This window comes from Neolamprologus multifasciatus, chromosome 15, assembly GCF_963576455.1.
Source record: "Neolamprologus multifasciatus chromosome 15, fNeoMul1.2, whole genome shotgun sequence".
Lineage (NCBI taxonomy): Eukaryota > Metazoa > Chordata > Actinopteri > Cichliformes > Cichlidae > Neolamprologus > Neolamprologus multifasciatus.
Genome location: NC_140453.1, coordinates 9,398,531 through 9,411,475, shown reverse-complemented (window position 1 = coordinate 9,411,475; position 12,945 = coordinate 9,398,531). Strand labels below are relative to the sequence as shown.

Sequence of the window (12,945 nt, the reverse complement as noted above, 5' to 3'; positions counted from 1 at the left end):
GCAAATAAAAACGCGTAATTTTGTGGCGTTAGCGGTTATCTACAACTGTAGCGTGTGAATATAGTCTGCATCCTTGCTTGTCCAATTACACCAAAAACAACGCTAAAAATGTGAAAATTAGCTGAACGACTCGTTGTTTGGTCTGTCCGTTCGTAAAAAGGGTCCCCAGAAACAGTGCCAGCAGAGTTTGTTCCCCCGCGAGAAGAAAAAGTAAAAACATAGATTTCATGTCTTATAAACTTTAGTTCTAATAGAAGCTTTTTGGAATTATTTTTCTTGATTTCCACAAAATGTGTATGTAGAATAGGAACGTAACTACACGTAAGTACTGGTATAGGCCTACTGAGATTCCATATATAAATACTGCACTTATTATTGCATTTGGCAGTGGAATGAGACAAATACTTTCCTATTGTTCCCGTATGGGAACGCTAGGAAAATGGAAAAATGTCATCTGGTCAGAAGGCAGTGTCAGAATTTGATGTAAATTACACAAAAGCATGGATCCATAATTCTTTATATAAACTTTTCAGTGTAAACAGTATAATGATGTAGGAGATATTTTCTTGGAAAACTTTAGTACCAACTAAGCATTGCAAAAAAAAAAGTCACAGCATGCCTGAGTTTTGTTAATGTACAGATAACACTCCATGTCACAAAGATCAAATTATCTCAACAGTGAGTTCACTGTACTCAAACGACTCAAACGACGCAGTCACCAGATCTCAATCCACTAAGATGTGGGGGAATTGGAGATTTGCATCATGGATGTGGAGCAGACAAATCTAGAGCAACTGTTTGATGCTGTCATGTCAATATAGACCACAAATTTTTGAGGAATGTTTTCAGCACTTTGTTGAATCTGTGTCCTGGAAAATTTAGGTAGTTCTGAAGGCAAGGAGTAGGGGAGTGGGTGCAAACCAATACTAACAAAATATACCAGATCAAGTGTCCAGTGAGTGTGCCCTTCTCGTTATTAATGTTTAATTTATAGCAGTATGTTTCCTAGATTATTGGAAGGAAATTCTTTGTACATATACACTAAATAAATATTACACCTGGGTTGTCTTGTAAAGCAAAGGACCAGCAGTTCCAAATATGTGATATAAACGATCGATATAGAGAAATTTCCCTGCACATCAAAGTGTGCGAGAGGGTTTGAACATAAAACCGAGACATCGAGTTCAGCAGCACACCAGCTACAAGCAGGGACTGGAACGAGACAGATTTTTGTCTCTGGTATTTCAACACTGGGGCAGATCAGACATACAGTATGAATTACAAACACAGAGCACATTCCAGCAATGCAAAATGGCCACACCCTTGAAGAGTAGAGATTGTGTGTGTGTGTGTGTGTGTGTGTGTGTGTGTGTGTGTGTGTGTGTGTGTGTGTGTGTGTGTGTGTGTCTGACATTCAGAGAGACAGAATGGGGGGAGGAGGGTAGTTAGATGTCCCACATAGGTTTCTCCCACCTGCCCATGTCATGTGACTTGGGGTGACAGGACAGCTGTTACCTCCCATGAGAGGGCTGAAGAGGATAAGAAGAGGTGCAGAGTTAAATTGGATATATTTTAAGAGTACAGACTGAACACCTAAATTCTATGTAACCTGTAGTTTTTGTGTTTTTAGTGGCTTTACAACCCATACATATCCATACACATCTTCCACTGACAATAAAGGCATTCAACTCAATCGTCAGGAAGGCGTGAGAGAAAAGAAACTTGGATATGAAAGTTGTGTGAGGGTGTTGTGCTGTTTTATGATCACTTGCTCTGCTGTAAATAAATTGCAAATGAAATACTGTTGCTGAGTGACACAAAATACAGGTTGTTTTGTATTTTTTACACTTATGATTTTGTCTAAGGTGGGGTGTCAAACATAAGGTGCGAGGGTCAAAATCTGCTCAGTGAAGATTCCAGTTGGGCCCAGTGGATGACTTGGGAAAATATAACTTTTGTACTTTTAACTATATCTTAATAGGTTTTACAGCTTTTCCTGCTGATAAAGCTCTCCCCTGGAAGCTTTCATACTACACTTAAGTAGATATGTAAAAGATAAACAATAAAATGACAGACAAATTTATGTTTTTCATTGTGGACTATAGAAATTTCATCAATCAACAAAAAACCTCATGTTTTATAAATATAGGACAGTCTGAGCAGTGAGCTACAAGAAAATTGATCATGTATAGAAACTGAGATGTGCTGTTGAAATTACATTTCATCTCATATCAAGATATCTCTGGGAATAAATATGTCGCTAAATGTCTTTACACTGACAGAAAGTGCAGTTTCACTCCTCTGGCCCACTTGATATCAAAGTAACCCTCAATGTAAAATGAGTGTGGCATCCCTGGTCTAAGGCATCATGATATCAAATCAAAAATTAACATGACAGGATCAAATGTAGCTGTTCAGCCAATCTTACACAGATATCCTGTACATTTTTAATCAGCAAAATTTTATAATCACATGGCAATCAGCACCATATTAGCAAGTATGGTCAATACATGTAAGGGTAGCTCAGTTTTACATGCAAAAGTACCCTAGTCGCCCTTTGATCTTGTACTAATGAGTGCACATTTAACACCAGCAAGAATTTTATTATCTTGTTCCAGCAGTCAACAGGATAACCTGAAATACTTTTAGGACCTTACATCCCCCAAATTAGTTTATATGGCTGAACTGTCTGGTTATGGAGATACCGCGAGTTTGATACTATCCGTGTAATATAAGCAGCATTAAATTTACACAACACCAGCGTCTTTTCCAGGAAAAGTAGTTTTTTAACGTTAAACTTTTTTTTTTAAACATCAGTTGTTCTTGTATTTCTTTTTAAGCCACACTATCATAATTGCAATTTGGAATTATAAAAATAATTTGTTGTGACCATTTATATACATAAACTGCTCAGAAGTGTTAAAAAATAGTGTTTGTTTTAATCTTGAAATTGTTATAGCCTTAATATGAAATAACTTGTTAAATGTTAATGTTAAAGGATTTTTATTTTTTTTACAAAGGACTCCTTCCAATTCTGCCTGTGTCCACTCAGCATCTCTGCAGATGAAGTATTGAGGAGCAGTCACTGAGAAGTACACCAAACTGCCTGAAAAGCAGTTTTCAGATGGTAGAGCGTAACACTTGGACAGAACAGACATCATCGATGCTCACTGCTGACTCTCACTTCAAGTGTTCTCAGCTGGTCGGCTGATTCAGCCGATCCTGCACTCTTTGACCACCATAAAACTCATCTCTGTTTCATCTCCGTGCCACTGCTGCTGTTGCTTCTCTTGCTTCTCTTCCTTCCCTTGCTTCTGGCTCTCCTGCAGTTGTCGTTCCCTTTTGTTGGGAGTCAACTGACAACTGACTTACTCACGACCCCCACGGGTGCTTGGGTGTCCATAGGCTGCTCATTCTTTTGCCAGGAGCCACCGCAAAGTATCACGTGGAAAAGGAATGCTTAATGTGAGGAAAAACTGAGCTTTTGTCATGACCAACTGTGATGGAAATGTGCACAGCATCTTTACGTAGTTACACTGTTTAAAAAGAGTGTCAGTTATTGATTGATTTATTGAATGTATGCTTATTTTATTGGTTTTAAACTAAATGTGTTATATTTTTACTGCCCTCTTGCTGGTTTTAATTATTATCCTGTTATTCTTTTAATTTTTAGGCTGTATCATTTTTATATCAAGTCCCTTTTTTAATGGTTTTAATTCATGCATTTGATGATTTCTGTTCCTGTGAAAGACTTTGTTGTTTTATCAACAATAATGCGCATGTTGTTTTAAATAAATATTAAAATAAACTAAATATTTATTACATACACAACATAGTTATATGTCTGCTATCTTTGTAGTAGCTCACACATGTTGCCTCATAAATAACATTTTCTTTGTTTGATTGGTACTTGCAATATAAAATACTTCAAGTTTGCTTGTGTTACAGGAAGGCATTGACAGCTGTACATGCACAAGAAGGCTCCAGGAAAGGAATGTGCAATATGCCAATCGTTATTCCCTAAAAAGAATCAGTTCCACTGAACTCTTTGGAAGTTGGACATTTAAAAAAAAGAAAACAAGTAAGGTTTGTCTTCAGATGAGAAAAAATCCTTTATTATAAAATCGCCTTTAAACATAGTTGTTAAACCTTATCCAAACTGAGTGGTTCAGTTTAAGACATTTTACGAGGAAATAAAGAGCCTGAACAAAAAAAGCAGTTTAATATCTTCCCTTATAATTACCCTTTATTATCCTCTACAGTGAAGCATTTAGTAAAAATTCCATCTGATTTACTACAGTGAAGATGAAACTGCCCCTTTTAATCGCAGTAATCGATATCTTAATATGGATCTACAGTTTGCTACACTATTTATATGCACACATACTGTATATCGATACACAGGAGGATGTATGGTGTCACATCGCCTTCAGGTATTGGTTTCTATGACAAGAAACATTCACAAAGTGATCCAGTTATTATTTAAAAGACTTACTCTGTATGACAGTGTTTTAAAAAATTATTTTAAACAAAAATCATATTTTTATTTATTAGGCAGAATTAAAACCTGAAATCAGGTTTTCAGAAACCCCTAAAACTGATTTTTCTGTTCAGAAAAGAAAAGAAATAAATATAATTTGGCATCTTAATCTAAAACTAAAAAATTTTTGTCAAACAGTCAATTTGAAAATTCATGGATAACAACAATAGTTACATTTTAGCACTCAAAACATCATTTTGATTAAAGAGCTGGCACATACTGGTGGATTAATCATTACAGAAACATTCCAAAAAATCATTTCAGTAATTACTAATACTATTAATTAGGGAAACTGTGGCATAAACCTTAAATTGGGTGGTGATCTAATAGACATTTTAAGCACTGTATAATAGATGCTATGATTTTTAATAGTAGCAGTTAGATATGCTTGCCTGCGAAGTCATTTCAGCCTGTCATTGCCATTATGTAATTGAGCTCCCAAAACATCCTACCTTGCTTTGGTACAATAGCACAGTGAATATGATGGTTTAATAAAATTGTACTTAATTTGTCCCCTGCTATCGTCCAAAATCAGACCTCATGTGTCACCTCTGACTGCTGCAGTAGGCCCTTCTAGGGTGACACAGGCTCCAGTGTAACACCCAGAACCCTTTCATGTCCTAGCTGTCGGGCTGGTGAGAAAAGTGTGGGATGTGTTTCCTGTTTTGGCACCTTTGGATGGCTTCAGTAACAGACTGAAGCCTAGTCCCAAGCACCTCGAGGCAACTGTTGTGGTGATTTGGTGCCATATAAATAAAACTGACTTGAATTGAATTGCTTAGGGTGCCACGTTAATAACAAGCTTTTTTCTCTGTGTTGGTGAAATGAAATGAAAACTGTTTGCCGTTTTCTAACCAAACACAAAACAATAAAGACGCTGATGTCACCGACTGCTGCATTTCCTCACTCCTAAATCTCACAGCCTCAGAGCATTCGTTTAAATCCTTCTGTCCTCTCCTTGAATCGTGTGGGCGAGTTTCCTTCACCTCTCCATCACCTGTTCTCTCTTTCAGCATAAATGCTGCTGACCTTTGACCTTTCTGCTCCATTGCTTCACCACACGGACCGGGCTTCCTTTGGCAGCTGTGTCAACCTCGATGCTGGCAACTGCTGTGCCCAGGGAAGGACAGAGAGCGCCATTAATATCAGACCACGTAATGAGTCAGCAGCACAGTACCGTCTTACCATTGTCAGGATTAAGCAGCTTTTTCAACTAGGCCAGCTCCTAATCTTTTTAGTGTGCCTTTAGAATACATTAAAAAATGTGTGTGAATTTTTTAGACACTTTAAGCTATTATCTGTTGCCATGATGCCAATTTTACAATCTCAAATCCCAGTTTTAGTCTTACATCTAAGTTATTTGTTGTTAAGTTATTAAGTTATTTATTAACACCCCCCCCCCACCACCACCACCACCACCACCACCACCACCACTACCTCCTACAGGAGCTTTCCTGCTAAAAGAGGTGGGGGTCACTCCGTGTGCGTGTGCATGCGCAAGATCTGGTCTGGTGTCAGCTGCCACTTTATTTATACCAATAGAATTCCATATTATCCGCTGTTGAAGAAACTGCTCTGGAGTTCATCATTCAAAGCTCCTGTCTGCTGTCCTGAGGTAAATTATTTCCTCCTGCCAAGTGAAGTGTGTTGTGACCTCCCCAGAAGCAGTGGGACATTGGCAGCAGGGCAGATGGGTATGACAGAGGGGAACAAAGTGATTAGCAAACGGGGGCCCCGGTATGTGAATGGTAGTTAAAAATAACCTCCCTAGCCCAATTTGAAGATAACATGTAGCTCGGGCACTTAAGCCCCTTCACTGACTTTCCCCCATGTTGATTTAATTGATCTCAAAATTGGTGAGCAAGTCAAAATCCTATCATCCAGTGTCCATGTTTACAGTGAGTTTTGGAAGTGTAAAGGATCACCAGACTGGATGACTGGAAGTCAAATAATTTTTAAAAAAAGCAAACAGAAAAGGTGTAGACAGATGAAAAAAAAATCAGAGGGTAAGGTGAGCTCTTCTGAATGATGCATGACACATGATGAAGGAGAAACAGATGATTAGATGAGAGCGTTCGCTGGCAAAGCCCCGGCCTGTGCGGCCAGTATGTGACAGTGATCAGCTGTTCCCGCAAAAGAGGAACACAAGGATTATGATTTGTGTCTTTACCATCGTGTCCGGTGCGAGCGACCAAGAATTCACTCAGCAACAAAAGTCATCCGATATTCCAAGCGCTCAGATGTAACGAGCAAGGCCGCGGCACATCGCTGGCATTAGTGGAAATGTTGCATTTGTGATACACCCTGGCTCGGCGCCATGGGAAATATTGAACAACTGTCGAATTTAGACAACATCCTGTGGGGTGAAAAAAAAAAAAAAAAAAACGGGAGCCACAAAGATGCAGCCAGGTTGCTATTTGTGGACGGCAAGTGCCTCGAAAATAGCGAGAGCGTTAGGTTTCAATATAAGCCCCTCTCTCTGAGCTTGAGCTTTCTGTGAATGAGGCCCGGGTTCCTATCACACCCAACCCCAGCGCTGATTTTAGAACACAGGTGTTGACCTTAGTGGAGCAGCTTGTGCTTGCTGCAGAGGAAAATGAACCCCCTGAGCCTGGGCCTGTTTGCCTCTACACTGCTGGTGATCAGTGCGTGTAGATGCTTCAGTGCTGTCACACCTTCAGACCTGTCATTCTATACGGCAGCACGTATCCTTAGAAAAGACATAGTCTTCCAGGCTTTGGATTTTTGCCTCCTAAAGTGGCTCATTTCACATCGAGTGCTTGTGCTCTAAGAGTCACGGTGGCAGAATGGTCATCTTGTGGCCACTGAAGAATTTATTGCTTTCTTTTTATGATGCCACAGGAGCACCTATATATCCTACTGGCCGTGCTTCGTGGACAGAGGTTTACTTTACAGTTTGTCAAAGCATTTGCCACATTTGGTGCACTGTGAAGCAGACAGGCTTCTTATCATGTGATGTCTCCCAAAGGGACCTGTTTCAGTTGCCCGAATCGCCGCATAAAGGGGCCTGAAATGTTATTTTGTGAACTTGATAAGCACAAACGTCACTTTTTCCTCCCCTGTAAACGATGCGATGACGCTAAAGTGAATCAAAGAAACCAAAGAGGGCTGAAACTCAACCTTGGCTTCGGCTGTGACTCACGGCCTGCCGTAACTGCTGCTCTGACTGTACCCCCAGACCTAGTAAAACACGCCCCTCTTGCAGTTGCTTCCTTGTTTCTCCCTGTATCCCCTTTAAATTTTCTTTTTTCTTTCCCTTTCTTTTTTTTTTAATCCAAAAAGGAGCCATTGACGTTCGGTGTAAAATAGAGGCAGGGTGGGGTGGGGGGGTGGGGGGGGCCTGAACAGAGGAACGGCAGGGGTGTAGGATGTCTCGAGCCCAGTGTGAACAGCTGAGAGGTGTGATTTCACAGGCTGGCTCCCCTCTGTCAAAGCGCTGATTGGGCCGGACAGGAGGCGCAGGAGAGGCCCGGGCTTCTAAAGGACACCAACAGGTGGGAGGCCGCATTGGAGGGGGCCGCTCCTGGAGCCATAGAAAAGGCCGATCTGCAAGGCCTGCTGTGGGCACAATCCACTGACCAGATACAGAGGAGGATGGGTGATCACAGGAGAGCTGAGGGTGAAGCCGGGGAGTGGTTGTCAGAAAGCAGAGGGTTAGTTTCATGAGCTTGGTGTTAAAGGGTGGATAAAAGGCAGAGGACAACTTCAGGGATGAGGAGTAAGGTTGGTCTGAGTTTTGTCTGTTTTTGAATCACTCCTGTGATTTCTCCTTCTAAAACTTTAGTTCACAGCGCAGGAAGAGACAAAGTCATATGTCAGGCAACAAAATCTTCGGGTAGCTGTGCTTGTGTGGTTTCAGCTTAACTTCAGCACAATATGAGTAAAAAACTGGTATCAAACCAGCTTTCTCTCACTTTTACTGAAGACACAGCACAACATGGCAGCCAGTTGTGTCAGGTGAGGGGAAGCTGAGGTGTGATGCAGGAAAGAATCAGGAATTCTGGTGCCTCTCAGAGGAGTCGTCCTTTCTTTCTGGTGGCCATTTGGTTCAGAAGTGTTTAGATTTATCGAGGAAGTCACCACTTGTAAAGGAGAGGTGGACTGAGGCCTTCATCTTAACCCCATTTACTCACCGTGAGAAAACCACGGGAGGAGGCACAAGGAGATCAGAAGAAGGTGAGTAAAACACACTTTTTTAAAAAAAAAATCAGCTCAAGCCATTTTAATAAGGGGTTGCAATTAAAATGAATTGAATTTTTTCCGCTCTTAAGGATCACTTGACACAACTGTCGGCATCACGTTGACTTCACGTGGCACGATGTTTGGGCATAAAAAAAGGACGATGACCTTTGTTTGATGGGAGTCGGTATTTGCCTCACCTGCCTGAGTTATTTAAACTCATTTCAGCAGCATCACAGAACTTTAAAACACAAAAACTTTAAAACCTCCACTTTCTTTTTGCAAAGAGTCCTACTGGCATTATCCATCAAGTATCTGCCAGTATGACACTGACAGTCATCTGTCAGTGTCAGAAAATTCACTTTTTACTTGTCTAATAAAACAATGGTCAGGTTTAACCCATACAAATGAAAAAGGATTTTCCTCTTCCTTGCTTCTAGCATCATGGACATGATAGAAGCCACCATTCTGTGCCTCTCACGCTCCATTTTTCCTTCACTCACTCGCTCACTCTGTCACAGTTAACCGCTGTTAAGCCGGTTCTTCCCGCTACTCTCCACTCGTGGCTATGAAAGGGTGCTTTGTGTCTCGAGGAGCAGCGAATCCAGTTGTTGTCCCTTGTGAGCACATGCTTCCTTATATCCCCATATTAATACGCCACTTATGGAATGTAAGGAAGTGTGTGGTTTCAAGGGGACATGAGCATCAACGTCGACATTTCTCATATTGTTCTTTCATTTGTCTTCATTCAGAAAATTGTGTGAGGGTGTCTGTCTACTTTATATGTGTGTGTGTGTGTGTGTGTGTGTGTGTGTGTGTGTGTGTGTGTGTGTGTGTGTGTGTGTTTGGTTGTGTTGTGTTGTGTAAAGAGCTATACAAATACAGGCCATTAACCATTTACCATTTGGGGGGTGTCAGAGTTCATGAACGTGTGTGTGTGTGTGTGTGTGTGTGTGTGTGTCTGTGTGTGTGTGTGTGTGTGTGGCAGGACAACAGGTGAAAGGCCTGTTCCCTCTCCTTCAGCTCAGGCACGTGTGCAGTTAGCATTACTCCCAGGGCCGCTGATCGGGTCTCAGGGACTTCTTGAAAAATTCCTGCCCTGCCCCAACTGCTGACAGTCAAGGAGGATTGACAGAGCACAGCTGTCACCCATTATAGCAACCGCAGAGCTCTCAAAAAGGGAAGAGGGGAGGGAAGGGCAGAGATGCAGGAGCTGTCACTGAGGGTGAAAGTTCACTGCCGTGGGCTGGATTTGGAAGGAAACGGAGAGATGTCACCGGCTGTCAGAGTTCTCAAGCCTCTAAATAGGAACTATTTGCTTGGTAACACGGAGGCACTTGTTCCTGTGCTGTAACTTCTCCTTTTCTCTCTCTGTGTGTTCCATCAGGTAAGACTGAAGAGGACTCAGCAGCCCTTACTGCCTGCAGATGATGTCCATCTCCTACCGTATTTCGTCTTTCTCATGTCCCTCTTTTTCCGTGACCTTTACCCCTGTAACCTTTCCTCTTGACTGCCCCTCCCCTCCTGCTCTCCCTCTTGCTCTGCCACTCGCAGCTGAAGCAACACGCCTTGCTGTGGCTGGTCAAACGGAACCAAGTCAGGTGTTTCTGTGAGGTTTGGTCCCCTTCAACCAGCTACTGCGCCGTGAATTCAGTCAGCACACACCGGCTGGGAGTCAAACACGCAGTGACGTTGTGGTGCAGCGCTGCTTAATCTGGAGGTGGTGAATAGAATAGATTTTACAGCACAGATGCAACGTGAATCTTCTTTAGGAGCTCTGTATTAATTGTTCATGGTAATATGTGACTAGGAACCAAATAAAAGATCACTGAAGATGTACAGTGTTGAATTCCTGTTCTTCTGATTCACGTTCAGTCCATTGTGTACTCGAGGAAAAACACAAAGATAGCAGTTGAGTCCACCTTATTCTGCAGAATAGACTCTGACACAGTATGAGATGATATAAATATGAGGCCTAAAATGACAGCAAAGTATAACTTAGTAAATTATTTAAACAGAAAAAGAGCGCAGGTGTAGCAGTGCAGGGATAGACACTGTAGAATAGACGGGAAAAGCTAATATTACAGTCCGGGCCAGAGAATTCAGTACCATGGATAGCACGCATGATGTATATATACAGTAATATGCTGTTTCTAGCTAGGTTGCCTTCTGTGTGGGTGTGGAGTGTACTCATGCCTGCAGACTATTTACAAACAGGCTGTGCAGAGGCAAGCCAACAATCTAATAACCCTGCGCTGTATGAGCTACACACCAAGTACCACTCTGAGGTTTAGAATATCACTGTGCTGCCTGACTAGAGCTAGAATAAATCTCTTTTATCCCAACTTCAACCTCAGTTTTAAATGATGAGGTAGGGATGTATCAGTAAAAAAATGACAGATCTTTTTTCTTTTAGTGTTTACATGAATTTTACAGTTATTTTGCACTCTACTGTATAGGTCTATAAATAGCACATATGCTTATGTCTGTGTATTTTTGTTCTTGTTTCACTCATACTTCATGTGTGTTTAAACATTTTTTTTTATAAATACAGCCTGGGTGGAAACCTGATCCAAATTTCCTACAATGTGGGACAATAAAATCTGTCTTCAGTCTATTTTGTGATGGAGGATAATATACACACAAAAATGACACTCCAGCTGTTTCCATGAAAATAAACTTCCTCTAAGCATGCAGATGTAATGGGGATGCAAATAAGCATACAAAGAACAGCGCTGCACATCCCTTACCAACTTTTTCACTTCAAACCTTTTGTCAAAACCAGCAGAAATCTGCTGCTGTTATTGAAATCACTGACCAAAAGCCAAGATGCTGAAGTTGTAATTCACTGGATCATAATATAGACAGTAAACTGATATTTAACGTCAGCATTTTAATCAGGAATAGACAGGCAATCTGTCCAGGGTCTACATATCTCCTACCCAATGGATGGATGGATGGATGGATGGATGGATGGATGGATGGATGGATGGATGGATGGATGGATTTTCATTATGAACCTTTGCCCTTATCATTACAGCAAAGTCACCAATATAACATTCTTTATCAGTCAGTCCAATTCTGGCATTTCAATGCCAGAATTGGAAAAAAGGTTAGTGGCCTCCATCCTTAAAATAATTACTGTTATGGGGGTGTCTCATTGTTTTCTCTCTAGTGCACCTGTTGTGAATTTATTCACACCAAAACAGATAAAACTGATCAACAACCCCCTCTGCTACTTAACTGACCAGATCAATATTCCAATATTCACTTCAATATTCAATATTCCCTCTATGTATTGCACAGTGATTCCCTCTACTGTGCAATCACTGTGCAGTACTTAATTCTACGTGCAGTAACCAAAACTGTATATACATAACACTATTTATTTATTTCCCCTTGTAATGTTCATATGTATAATACTCAAAAGATTTTTTGTTGAAAGAAATAAGGGAATGCTCAAGACTTTTTCACAGTAGGCTACTGAATGATGTAGGAAGTTTGATAGTTTTAGTTTTTATTTTTGTTGATGAAGTTTGGCCTTTAGAATCAAATATAAACATAAAATAAATAACAGTATGTCACTGAGTGAGGCAGCACGGTGGCACGGTGGTTAGCACTGTTGCCGCACAGCAAGAAGGTCCTGAGTTCAATTCCAACTCAGGCCGGGGTCTTTCTGTGTGGAGTTTGCATGTTCTCCACGTGTTTGTGTGGGTTTCCTCCGGGTACTCCGGCTTCCTCCCACCGTCCAAAGACATGCAGCTTGTGGGGATAGGTTAATTGGAAAATTGGAAATTGGAAAATCCAAATTGCCATTAGGTGTGAATATGTGAGCGTGAATGGTTGTCTGTCCCTGTGTGTTGGCCCTGCGACAGACTGGCGACCTGTCCAGGGTGTACCCCGCCTCTCGCCCTATGACAGCTGGGATAGGCTCCAGCGCCCCCCGCGACCCTGAAAAGGAGAAGCGAATGGATGGATGGATGTCACTGAGTGAGCCTTAATAACACCCATTAAACATTAATACTATTTGGAAAATAGTATTAATGTGAAAATAGTATTAAAGGAGAAGAAGCCGATCACTTCAGCAGCTCCAGCATCCCATTAAACAACATAAGGCAAAGATTAAAATATCAATACTACAGTCTAAATATCAGGAGAACAAATCAATATGCTTTCAATATGCTTAATATTAATGTGTACATACT

At 41.2% G+C, this 12,945-nt stretch overlaps 1 long non-coding RNA gene across 1 annotated transcript; it reads left to right on the top strand.

Moving 5' to 3' along the window:
* The first annotated feature begins 7,905 nt into the window (after window positions 1-7,905).
* On the top strand, window positions 7,906-10,577 carry LOC146501552 (uncharacterized). Its single transcript, XR_014869203.1, has 2 exons — window positions 7,906-8,737; window positions 10,128-10,577. It is a non-coding gene; the product is annotated as an uncharacterized LOC146501552 (long non-coding RNA).
* Window positions 10,578-12,945: the final 2,368 nt, after the last annotated feature.